At 36.5% G+C, this 13,637-nt stretch overlaps 1 pseudogene; it reads right to left on the bottom strand.

Annotated features, from left to right (window-relative positions):
- Positions 1-10,949: 10,949 nt before the first annotated feature.
- On the bottom strand, positions 10,950-11,878 carry LOC100617135 (olfactory receptor 150-like; annotated as a pseudogene).
- Positions 11,879-13,637: the final 1,759 nt, after the last annotated feature.

The raw sequence follows: 13,637 nt of genomic DNA on the forward strand, positions 1-13,637 counted from the left end.
GTTAGCTCTTTGTGTTTATAAAATTTCAGCTTGAGATATAAGGTTTAGCTCCAGGGTTTGCTGATCACTCTATTTGACAGATATATGTCTTTCCCTTTGTAATTAGTTCTTTGATATATACATTTTTACCTTCCCATTTTGCCCTTCATAAAAATTCTATTTGTATCCATCCTACTTTGTCCTTTTAAAACTTATACAAATGCTACTCATGGCCCATTGGTGTACCCAAACTATAAACCAATTATTAAAATGATATGCCATATGACAAAATATATCAGCTATTAAAATATCTATGTGCAATAATATATATGATTGGCAGCATTACCTATCAATACATCATTGAATATTTCTACACCAATAGGAAGCATATATTCTGCAGAGATACAGATGATTTTGTTTCTTTCTAGTTCTATCCTGGAAAACTAATGAAATTTTTACATTTGATTTATCCTTTTCTTTGTTGGTACAAGTAGATAGTCAATGTACCATTGCTTCATTCTAAGTTGATATTAGGAGTAGAATTATTTTAGATTTATTTTGGAAATCTAAATGTTCCTGGTATGCAATTGATACACAATTGTTACAGATAATACAAAAATGTCATTAGTTATTTTTTCATGTTTTTTAAAGTCATGTCTTTTGCTATACTATTTTTTGCTGACTCATATTAAATTAATGCAATAGACCATTATTGCTATGATATATTTATTATATTAATACTTCTTTAATATGGATACAGAAGAATCTCTAGAAAATATGGAAACAAATGCAATTAAATGGGGCTATCTTGCCTTTGAAGTTGAAAAGCATGTTTGTTGTCCAATAATTTCAATTGTGTCGACTCCTTGTGACATTTGGGATTTTCTTAGCAATGATATTGAGTCATTTTCCATTTCTGGCTCTAGCTCATTTTACAGATGAGGAAACTGAGGCAAATAGGGTTAAGCAATATACTAGAAAATACAGTATGAAGTCATTTTACAGGCAATGAAAATCTGTCCCTACATTGTTGTGCACAATTGAACCCAGCAACTCTGAATCCTGACTTACTGTTAGCAGAGGAGCCATTGCGTGACTGTGCACAAACAATAGATCTAGTGAAAAAGTCCAAACAGCATCTAAAAGATACTCCCCTCATCAATCTCAACTGTAATAGATGACCAGAATGGAGTCATCTATTGTTTACTTCAGGGTCTAGAGAGTGAGAGAGGTATGACAGAATCAGAAGATGGGGAAATAGGATAGATTGATCCTCACCTCTCGTTCCCTAGGGAAGACAACACAAATTGTCTTTTAGAGGGACAGAATATGGCCCTTCAGAGAATAGGTTGAGTATAAAGGTTAAGGACTGAAGCTGACTCTCCCCCCTTGAGGAGAAAGTATGGCTTTCCTCCCCAAGCTTCAGTCCTGTTAATTTTATGGATGGAATGAATACATTTAATTGGTCGCCGGGGATTTAATTTCTAAACCCCCAAAATGAATTACTAAAGTAATATGGAATTTATGGTAGTTTCTTTTACAATAGAGGGAAGATATTATGGAAGAGAGAAAAGGGGAGAGAGAGAGAGGAAGAACTCTGGCTTCCTCTGAGTCAATTAGCAATTCTAAGGTCCCAGCCAGGGGAAAGAAGTCTTTCCCAGAGGCTGACACCTCCAGAAGTCCAAGGAAGGAAGTCAGCCTTTACACTCACCACAGACCAGTTCAATCAGCAAGATTCTTTATCAGCCATCAACTCCAGCAGGCTCCACTGCAGGTGTGTCTCTTTTAAACTCCAAGTGTCCCTCTTCACTCCAAATGTATCTGTGTGTGTGTCTGTTTCCACTTTTAAAGACCTTTTTCTCTTGCTTCACTTTCCCTAAATTTTTACATCTACCAATCACAGCTGACACTCCACTCCAGGACTGCCCACTCTTTCACACATGGGTCACAAACTTCCCACTCGGTGTATGAAATGGGTGTTCACAACTTTTTGTAGTTAAAATCCAGAATGGGTAGATCTCCATATTCAACTTTAAGTACTGTACTTACATTTTAGGGGATTAAAATCTAAAAATAGATAGGGGATTACAATTTAATCTTCACAATCAAGGAAGAGATAAGTACCTTCATTGTTACAATCAGGGGAGAGCTAAATACAATCTTCACAGTTCCCTTCCTTGATGATATGAGGCACACAAACTTGGTCTAAAAGGAATAATTCTTTTATTCTAAAAGGACACACAAGGCAGGGAGAGTGGGGTTGTTAGATAAGGAAAGTGGGAAGTAGGGAATCCCTAGGAATTAACAACTAACCCCCTCCCCAAATCCTGAGGGCTCAGGCTATCTTCTGCCTGACCCTCCTTGGTCAGTTGTGAGATGTCTGACTTCTATCTAATCGAATTGTAGCATGAAGTTCAAAGGACAAACTTCAAGGAATGGAGAGAGTTCTTCTTTGGGTGAATAACTTCCTATCAAAGTCCCATCCACTCCTTTATCTTCAGCTGGATCCAAGGGATTTGGGATTCACTGAGAGGTGGTCAATGCTCAGAAAGGTCTTCTATCTCAGAGGTTTCTCTCAGACCAACCACTCCAGGAGCACTCCCAAAGAGAAATGAAGTGATCTGGCAGTTTTCTCCTCAACTCCTCTGTGTTCCTTCCTGGAATTCTCCATCTTCCTTGCCCTTTCCCCACTTGGGTTGCTCTTTCTCCATGCTGGTTCTGATTTTTCTCTTACAGCGACTTGCCCAGGGTTTCAAATCTAGTAAGTGTCTGAGACCAGACTTGAACTGAGAAAGATGAGTCCTCTTGACCCCAAGAATGGCAGTCTTGAAAAGCATGGAAGTCTTCTAATATTATTAGTAGACCAAGACCTTAAGATTGAAGATATTTTAAGAATGTTGGGGGGGGGGAACTAAGAAGGCTAAAAAATTATAAAAATTAAACCTACAAATGTTAAAGCAAGGAATATAACTCAAGAAGATTTTTAACCTCTGCCTGAAAATTTGGACCATGGAATTATGCATGAAGAAATAAAACAGTACAAAAACATTCCTGGGAATCCATACTATTCCACTCAGAGTGTGGTCCAAAAAGTACTTTGAATGCTAAATAATATTTTTAAATTTAATCCTTGAGGCAATGGGAAGCAACTGGAATATGTTGAGTAAGAATGGAGAGGAAGGTATAATATGGTCAGAGTTATCCTTGTGGAAATAACTGCCAGCTAAATGGATGATGGATTAGCCGGGGGGGGGGGGGGGGGCACCAAGCAAGCTGTAACAATAGTCCAAGTGTGAGCAGAGAGGGCCTATAACATGTTGGTGGCAGTATCAAAAAAGAGAATTATCAGTTAATCCTTTTTGTATTAGATCTAAAAATAGACCTAGCTTAAAGTTCTAGCTTCACTATAAGGTATGAGTTAAGTACCTTCATTGTTCAATCAGGATTTAACAACTTTATCTTCCCCTGAAGTATGTCTAATTAGGGTGGAGTAATTTTAAAAGTTCCCAATACATTCCTGATTCTTGTTAGACCAAGTATCTCCATTGTTATAATAAGGAAATATCTAAATCAAATCTTCTAAAGTACAATCTGAGTACTTTTAAGATTCACACAGGGTAGAGGGAAGAGGAGTCCCCTATACTTTTCCCCAGATTGGGTTTGAGTCTCTCTCAGCTTTTTAGCTGAGGCCAGGCCTCAAAGGCTTGTGGAGGTTTTCTTTTATTCCTGTCTATGATAATCAATGCTAACTTTCTTAAGTTCAAAGTCTTTAGCACTAGACAGCAAGAGGAAGAAAAGGTTCTGACTTACAGAGCTGATTGGGCCTGTCTCTTTGAGCTAATGCCCCTAAAGACCGGCCTTACAGTTTAAACCGCTCCCCTCAAATCCTTTTGTGCGATGACATGATCACAGGATTCCAGATAGAGCAAACAGTTGGTAAAAATAAGGAATAGAAGTACTTCTATCCAGAGACAGGGAGAGAGTGCTCCTTCCAGTCGAGGGCCAGGAAAGAAAGACCTTGAGAACAACTGTCACTCTCCAAGTCACCCCTCTCCCCACCAACTGTCATCATTGTCAATATCTTCACTCCAACATTCCAACTGCTGTCAGTTCCACCTCAGTGGCAGAAAGTCCAGAGCTTGAGATTCAGTTTTCCTTTCCACAATCATCCCCTTTTTTTGTTGTGACCTTCCCAAGGTCACATGTTTATTATACTGACCAAGCTACTAAATCTACTTTCTAACTACTCCCCCCCAAAATAATAAACTTCCCTCAATTACTCTATTATTATTTTACACTAAACTTATCTACTCTAAGGAATTCTTTGCAGTAAAATTTTGGATTAGGTAGTTTTGGGGTTTTACAATAAATTCAGTACAATAAATGTTTGAACAAAACCATTACAAAGAAATTTCAATCTTAATGCTAATACCACTTACTCTTGCTAAGTTAAACTAATAAAAATATCTTCCTATTTTTATATGTATTTATTTGCAAACTATTATATATATATATATATATATATACATATTTCCATTAAACACAATTTCAGCATCAGCTTTACAATAAACAATTAAAAGTTTACTATTTGCAAATTCAGCTTAAGTCTGTTCCTAAGTATAATTAACTGTCTATGCTATGCTTAACTTAACTTATTCCTAATCTATTCCCTACTTATTATAACTATTCTCTAAATCCCTAGTCTAATCTATAACCTAATCTTATGTACAACATATATACATGCTATGTTACATATTTACAGACCCTATCACTATGTTACTAACCTAATTATAGTATATACATTATTTACAGAGGCTATTTACATATAATACAATAATATACATTGTTCCCTAATCCTGAGGTCAGTCAAATAGAAATATCTATTGATCTTTCTATTTGCCTAAGACCTTATGGAACTAATTATATACATATTTACATTTTGCATAAATGCAATTTCAGACACTCATTTATTTACATGAGGTCTCCCAATATATGTCAGTTTGTGATTTTGTGTTTTGTGTCTAGTAGTGTTGTGTTAAATGGATACTTATCAAGTTTCTTCAGATTTCTACTTCTCCTGTTTACTGATGGCTCTCTTCTTTCTTCCAAGTTTGCTGTGTTGCATGCTATTTTCATAATATGTGAAATTAATTTTGTTTTATGCTTTTGCCTCACTCAGTCTTACATATAAGTCCCATTTTCTGTATGTCTTCTTCTTGTATAAACAAATTTACAATGTTCAAAGTTTTAGCTGACCATTTCTCTTTTTCTCTTTGTTTCCTTTTTCTGGCAGCTTTTCTTGATGCTTTTACTCTGGGATGCATTAAAATCTTTTTCTCTGGACTGGAAAGTTGTCTTGTTCTTACTGTGGCATACTTGACTGCTGGGATCTTGTTGTCTCAAACATTATGTGGCACTATTCTTTCTTTATGGTGTACTTTTTTATGTTAATCAGTTTTTGTTTTCATTTCTCAGCACTATCTTTTGTCTAATTATCTTCTATGTCTACTACATTGTTGGATTTTTTTGGTTTTATATGGGAACAGTGGAACCATGAGTCTTTCCCTGCAGCTGTTATAGCTGTCAGGGTTGTAAGCAATGCTTTGTGTGGCCCAGACCATTTTATATCCATAGCCAATTTTCTATTGAAATTTTTTAAGTATACTTTGTCTCCTGGTTTGATGTTGTATAAATTGTAATTCAGGTGTACTATTTGTTGTATCAAAAACCATTTCATGCAACTCTGATTGACAATCTCCTCCAATCATTGAAATGTAAACTGATTTACAAGTCCTTCTTTGCCAAATTGCATGTCCTTATAGCATCTCAAATGGAGAGAGGTGAAGATCTCCACTAGGTCTTGTTTTAAGCTGGAACAGAAATAATGATAGAATGTTTATCCATTTTAGGTGTGTTTCTGCACAAAATGTTCCTATTAATGTTTTGAAGTCTTTATCTACTTGCCCTGAACTTTGGCGATGACATGGTGTGTGGTATGTGGCTTGTATTCCTAGATTTTTTATAAATTTCATGTAATATGGATTGAATAAAGTGACTCCCACAATCTGAGGCCAATTTTGTGGGAATTCCAAATCTAGGTATGATTTCTTTTAATAGGATTTTGACCACAAACACTGCTCTTTTTGGCATGAAAAACTTCTGGCCATCTAGTCAGTCTGTCTATGATCACAAGGAAATACTTAAACCCTTTGTCTTTTGGCATGTTTATAAAATCTATCTGTGTGCTTTCAAACAGAATATTTGCTAAGGGATGACCTCCTAACCCATTGGTCTTATAAACTCCCTGATTGAACTGCATACAAATTTTACATTTTTGACAGACACTTATGGCATAAGAGGATATTCCATGTGCAGTCCAAAATCGTGTAACTGAATTGATCACAGTTTGGATTCCATTAGTGTCCTTGTGCATGCATTGCATTGCACACATGATAAAATAATGTTCTAGGCAGGATGGGCTTGTCTAGTGAAAACCATATTTCCCTTATTTGTTTTGCCCCTAAGGTCTTTATCCATGACTGAATTTCCCATTCATTGTAGGTGTTAGTTAGAGCATCCTGTTCAACTAGTGAGAAATTCAATACATGTAGAGGTTCTTCTCTAGCTCCAAATTTTGCTGTAATGTTGGCTCTATGCTTTCCTAAGGACACATGATATTTAGACCCCGTGTGTGATCTGCAGTGGATTATTGCCACTTCTTTGGGTAGTTGTATGGTCCCAAGAAGTTGCATTATGACTTTGGCATATTAGATCTCTTTGCCTGCACTTTTCAAATATCCTCTGTTTCTAAATTTCTGGTGTAGCATGAATCACTGAGAATGTATATTGGGAATCGGTATAAATATTGACCTGTTCATCTTTCCCAATTCAACAAGCTTTTAATAACGTAACTAACTCTGAGCTCACATGCTTTGGTAAGGATACATACCATAATGTCTCTGTTTGTGTTACTACTGCTGCTCCAATGTACCTTTCCCCATTAACTCTCATGCTCCAACCATCTGAATACATTTCAATGTTGGGTTGTTCCAGAGGAGTGTCTTTTAAATCACTTCTTGGTTTTTCTACTACTGATATTGTTTCCTGGCAATTATGTATGGGTTTCCCTTCATACAGCAGATCTGGAATTATGGTTGCCAGATTCAATGGTTGGCAACATTTTAAAGTGATGTTTTCATTACTTAGTAACACAATTTCATATTGAGAAAGACTTTTCTGTGTGGAAGCTTGTAAATGACATTTCTTCAATATGAACTTTAGTTGGTATGAAAAGCAGACATTAAGTTTTTATCCTAATACCAAATCAGATGACTTTTGAATCATAGTTGCTGTAGCTGTGATTGCTTTCAAACAGGGAATCATTCCTTTCTTGATTATATCCAGCTGTATACTGTAAAATGCCATTAGTCTAAAATTGGGTACTAAAGTTTGGAATAACACCCCAGAAACTATACCTCTTGCTTCATGGAGATGGAATTCTTTGTTATAGTCTGGAATACCTAACACTGGAACTGTTATGATTACTTCTTTGAGTTGTGCCAAGGTTTGGAGATGCTCTTATGTTAGTTTCAAAGGTTCTGTGACTGTGTTTTTGGTTAAGACCATCAGGCATTTTGTTATTTGGCTATGTAATATTTATAGGGGAAAATGAGTGGGATTGAAGACCAGGGGATACAGAATATTTTGTAGCAAGGAAAGGAGGAATTGAAGGGTGTGACAAGGAAATCACTTTTAAAAGACTGATATATATTAATTTAAGGTCGCCAAGGAATTCAGCTATGTAATTCCTAAATGAAAACTCAAGTCAGCCGTCAACCTTTTATAGAGTTTAATTACAGACAGGAAGAAGAAAGGAATTAGAGATAGAGAGAGAGAGGGAGAGAGAAAGGGGAGAGAAGGGAATAGGGCTTAAATACCCCTTCTGTTTAGGCTGGGCCAAAAGGCCCAAGCCCTTAGATGGCTGGGGCAAAGAAAAGAGATCAGTCCCTATTACTCACGTGACCAAAATGGAGAAACAGTCTCAGAGGCCCCCACCTTCAGCTTCCTTCAGATCAAGCTTCTCAGAGCACCTATCCAACCACTCAGAGCCAAAACTCTCCAACCACCCCCCAGTCCTCAGACCCCTCTCTCTTTAAGGAAACCATCCAAGTTCCCTCCCCTCAGTTCTCACATCTACCAATCACTGTCCATCATTTCCCTGTGCCAATGGTGGCTCTAGCTTAACCCAGGACCGCCCAGAGGTCTGTGGCTTTGCACATGTCTGTTGGAGGTCATATTCTCAAATAATTAAATTTTGATCTATGCTGCAGCCCTTCCTAAATCCTGTTAGGACTGAGTGGGGTGGAAATTGTATTTTCCAAGACCTGATTCTGTCATTCCAAGTATCTCTATTGTATCAATTCTAAAATCAATCATGACTCAAAGAAATTCCTGTTCTGTGCTTAAGCATAGGTCAAAGCCCTTTCCATTGTTCAGCAAAAGGTTTCTGTCCTAAAGTAATCTTAAGAAGGGAGGAGAAGGAACCTCCCATGCCAATGGGGTTCACATTCTAATACACTATCAGTAAGAAATTTTCCAAGTATGAAATTTCCCAATGGTGAAATTTCCAACATTTATAAGTCTAAGAAATTTTAAGGTTTACAAGGGAGAGGGAGAATTTGGCTGCCAATAAGCTAAAAGGAGAGAGATGCCCCCTGCTGAGAGGCTATATTTTGAAAAATGGAGTTCCTGAGAAATGGGCCACTTCTGATAGCCTGAGGGAACATCTTCTCTATAGACTGATGTTGCAGATACTCCAGTGCATGTAAGCATGGACCATCCTGAGGGACAAGCTTCCCCCCAGACCAAGGTTCGCCCAGCAGAGGTCCAATAAGGACAGTTTATAGTTGAATGGCTGTCCTGAGGTTCAGCCACCTCTATGTCTCCTGAATTGTTAGTCCTCTTATCTGACTGAAATATTCAAATAAAGATGAATTTTAATAACAAGTTTGGATTGGGGAGGTATCAGGGAAGAGGGGTTTCCTTAGATGAGGTATTGAAGTCTCTCTCAGCTTTTGAGCTAAGGCCAGGCCTCACAGGCTGGTGGAGGGTTTCTCTTATTCCTGTCTATGCTATATCTGTGCTAACTTTATTAATTTCAAAAGTCTTAGCAGTAGACAGTGAGAAGAAGAAAAGTTCTGACTTTCAGAGCTGTTTGGATCTGTCTCTTCAGGCTGACACCCCTAAAGACCGGCCTTACTGCTTCCCTTAAGTCCTTTTGTCGATGACATGATCATAGGAATCCAGGAAGAGCACACAGTTGGGAAAAATCAGAAAAATAGAGGCATTTCTATCCAGATATCAGGAAGGAGACCTCCTTCCACTTCCAGGGCCAGGAAGGAAGTGCTAATCACAAGACCAACTGCCACTCCCAGTTGCCCCTTCCCCCACCAACTGTCAGTCTTGTCAATATCTTCTCTCTAACATTCCACCTACTGTTTGTTCCACTCAGTTCCAGAAAGTCCAGAACTTGTTTTAGTTTTCCTTCCCATAGCTACAGCCTAGAATCCATTGTATTCAGAAATCTGTTACTCCTAAAAAGACTCTGTTGTTTCTTCGGCACACTGAGCTTTTGCATGTCCTCTACTCTTTTCTTGGAAATCATTCTTGTCCCCTTTTCCAAGATAAATGCTAGGTATTCAACTTTAGGCATGACCCATTATAACTTTGATTTGGAAACTTTGTGGCCTTTCTTATATAGCTCTAGGAGGAATTTTTTACTGTCCTGGTAACAAACTTTAGCAGATGGGGATGCAAGAAGAATGTCATCCACATAGTGCACAATTTTTCTTTCTTTGAATTGGATGTTCTTTAAATATTATTGCAAGATTTGGCAAAATGCAGTTGGGCTATTGCAGAAACCCATTGGTAATCTTCCCCAAGTTAACTGAGTCCCATTCCACGTGAAAACAAAAAAATTTTGGCTTCACTTTGCAATTGGAATGCTAAAATAAGCACTACATAGATCAACAATGGTGTAATATCTAGATTTACTTGGAATTTCTGAGATTATTTTAGATGGGCTTAGAATGAATGCACAGGACATTTTTACAAACATACATGCAAAGTCACACTGGTAAATGATTAATAATTATCATATATGTATATATATATGTGTGTGTGTGTGTGTGATTGCATATAACACATTTTAGTTTAATCTAAGTTTTTAACATTTTCTTAAACTGAGTTTCAATACAATCAACAAAAGAATAAATGAAACCCTGGTTTGAAAAATTTGCCAATTTTAGAGGTACAAATGTTCACACACTGAAAACTGAACAAATATTTCAGAATCCTTTTCAACTAGCTCTAGCTTACTCTTGATTACACACACTATATGTATATATATATATATACATATATACATACATACATGAAGATATTTAATACACATTTATATTCCCACCCACATATACATGTATATATATATATATATATATATATATATATACATAAACATGAGTCAGATAAAGAGAGAAATGGGTCACTTCTAATTTTTAATTGATCTCTCTTCCTGTGCTATCCATGATCGTTGATTTGCTTTGAAATTTCATATGCTGAAAATTCAAAGCTATGGATTCATAAGTACTCTATAAAGGAACAAAACTGAGTTGAAGGTTAACCTAAATCCCTGGGAAGAAGAAAACTCCTATCAATAAGCATAACATTGAATGGGCTTTGAAAAAAAAAACTCATTTATATAAATTTATTTATTTATTCCTTCAATAATTTATTGATTCTTTACAGAGAGCACTGCTCTGTAATAGATAAAGGAAATGTATTAAAGGGTCTATATATTCCCTCACTTTAAAGAATTGAATGAATGAATGAGTGCATAGTTCATATACTGTCATCAGTTAAGGGCACAATTAAATACCATAAAATTCATTAATTTGACATTTTTCCTTTTATTAGAATTTTCTTCTGCCTATCTCTTTCCTCAAGGCATTTTTGACATCTTTATTTCTCAGGCTATAGATGAGGCAGGTTAGCATGGGCACAATGATAGTGTAAAAGACAGAGGACAGTTTCCCCTGATCCATGGAGCTCACTGAAGATGGCTGTAGATATATGAATGCAGTGGAGCCAAAGAAGACACCAACTGCTGCAATATGGGAACTGCAGGTCCTGGTGGCTTTGGATCTGCCTTCAGTGGATTGAATTTTTAAAATGCTGGCAATGATGAAAATATAAGAGCAAATAATGGTCAATGTTGGGAAAAGGATATTAAATGCACTGAAGACCAAAGTCACCACTTTATTAACATAGGTGCTGGAACAAGAGCTTCAATAGTGGAAGGAAATCACAAAAGTAATGATTGATGGTATTTTCCTTACAGAAGAGCAATCTAAGCATGCAGCCTATGTGAACTGTGGCCCCAATAAGACCCAATGCATATACCCCGCCCACCAACCATGAACACATCTGAAAGAGCATAATGAGATTATAAAGAAGGGGGTGACATATAGCAACATAGCAGTCATATGCCATCACAGCCAACATTTGACATTAAGAAATGGCAAAAAAAGACAAAAAAAATAGAATTGAGTCATGCAGGGTAAGAGATGGTGCTCTTCTCTGATGGAAAGTTCACCAACATTTTGGGAATGATGTCAGTTGATTGACAAAGATCAATGAAGGACAAACTGCAGAGGAAATAATACATGTGAGTGTGAAGGTGGGAACTGAGTTTAATCAATATAAGCATGCCCAGGTTCCAAGCCATAGTAAATACATGGATGCCCAGGAATAGGAGGAAGAGGGGCAGCTGGAGCTCCAGCTGGTCTGTCAGTCCTATGAGAATAAACTCAGTCACTAATGAGTAATTTCCTTTCTCCATTCTATTTGAGTGTAGAGTAAGAGCAAGAAAGAACATATAGATATGATGGGGGGAAAATAAGTTTTTATTGATACAAATCAAATTAGTGCTCAGTCAGGAGAATAAAATTATAATGTTGATTTTTATTATCCTTTTCTGTCTCTGTCTATTCCTATATGGAAATTGTGGGGGAATTGAGTGAACCTCAGTAACTCTCTCTTTAGACTCAGTTCTAGATCTAGCTCAGTTTCCTTTCTGTTCAGTTATGAGCCTAGTCTAATTTCTGCCTTGTAGAAAAAACTTTTTTGAGCTCTAGGGATTGTAAAATAACTTTATTGCATTATGTGAAAATAGACGTAGGCAGGTCTGGGAAGCTGGGCCACTTCTTTCTTAGGCTTAGTTTCTTAACTAAGGACATAGTTATGCTGGCCAGAAATAACCAAAGACTGATGATGCAAGGACTTTTCTCACAGTTATATGTCGCAAGAAACCAATATGTCTTATCTGAAAACTGGCCCTCTAGTGGTCAGTTAGTTATTGTTTCCTTCTCTGAAAACATATGTAGAAAAAGGTTTGAGAAATCTCTTTTCCTGATTTCAGGAATTCCACCTGTTCAGTGTCCACTTCCCAATTTAGAAAGTTCTTAATCTTTCCTCTGATTAGACATCAAATTGCCTAATCTTCTATTCTAGATTGTAGACTGTTAATTATTTTCTTTTGATGCATAAAAACCCATTTCCCCTGTATTTGGTGTCTAGTGCCAAATTGAAGAGATCTGGCCCTGATTTGCTATACAATTTGGATGCATTGCATAATAAACAGATATGCTTGGAAGTTCAAACCTTTATTTCCTTAGTTAATTCAAATTTTTACCTATCTTACCTACCAGTTATAGGAAAAAACTAAAGATATAAAGTACTTAAATTTTGGCAAAGCATTTGTTGATCAACATGTGAAATTAAGATAAAAATTTATAACACTGATCAATACCTTACATAAAAGCACAAGTGATATGCACATTAAATTTGATTATGACAAATCTTGGAGAAATCACTAACATTTTGAACAAAATATTATTTAAAAATCATCATAGTTATGACAAAGAGCCAAATCTAATATAATGAAATTTACTAAGGATAAATGTGAAATCCTTCAAGACACTTAAAAGAGTCAGGTTCAAAATCATACAAGTAGGAAGAAATGTTTAAAAGTTTATTTGACAAAGATCTGGGGTTCTTAGTATGTTGAACACTCAATATGATGCAATATAATGTGATAATCAGAAAATATAATCTTGAATAAATTAAAGGAAGCACACCTTCCAAGAATAAAAAGCTGATGAATGTACATCTTAGTCAAACCACATCTGAGATATTTTGTCCAGCTCTATTTCTCATAATTGAGGAAGGAAATTGACAAGGTAGAGAACATCCATAAAAGGGCAGTGGGGGCCATGAATGATCTTGAGTACATGCCTTATAAGGATAATTTGGATGGTTTGTAAAATTTTAGCTATGAAAGTGGAAGAATCAAATGTCCCCTAGTATCTATGTCCCCCAGTAGAAAAACATAAGGAGACTTGGGACAGAAAAATAAAAGTAGGCCAAAGATATTGAAAGGCCCTTGAATCAGATAAAGTGATGATGTTGAAAGAGGGTCTAAGGGCAATAGTTGTAGTGGCCATGAAAAATATTAGTGATGTATGGCCAGATGTCACCTTTCATAAGTATATGCAAACAAATATGAGGGAAAAAGAGAAGACAATTATTTAATTTTATCT

Source organism: Monodelphis domestica, chromosome 4, assembly GCF_027887165.1.
Source record: "Monodelphis domestica isolate mMonDom1 chromosome 4, mMonDom1.pri, whole genome shotgun sequence".
Lineage (NCBI taxonomy): Eukaryota > Metazoa > Chordata > Mammalia > Didelphimorphia > Didelphidae > Monodelphis > Monodelphis domestica.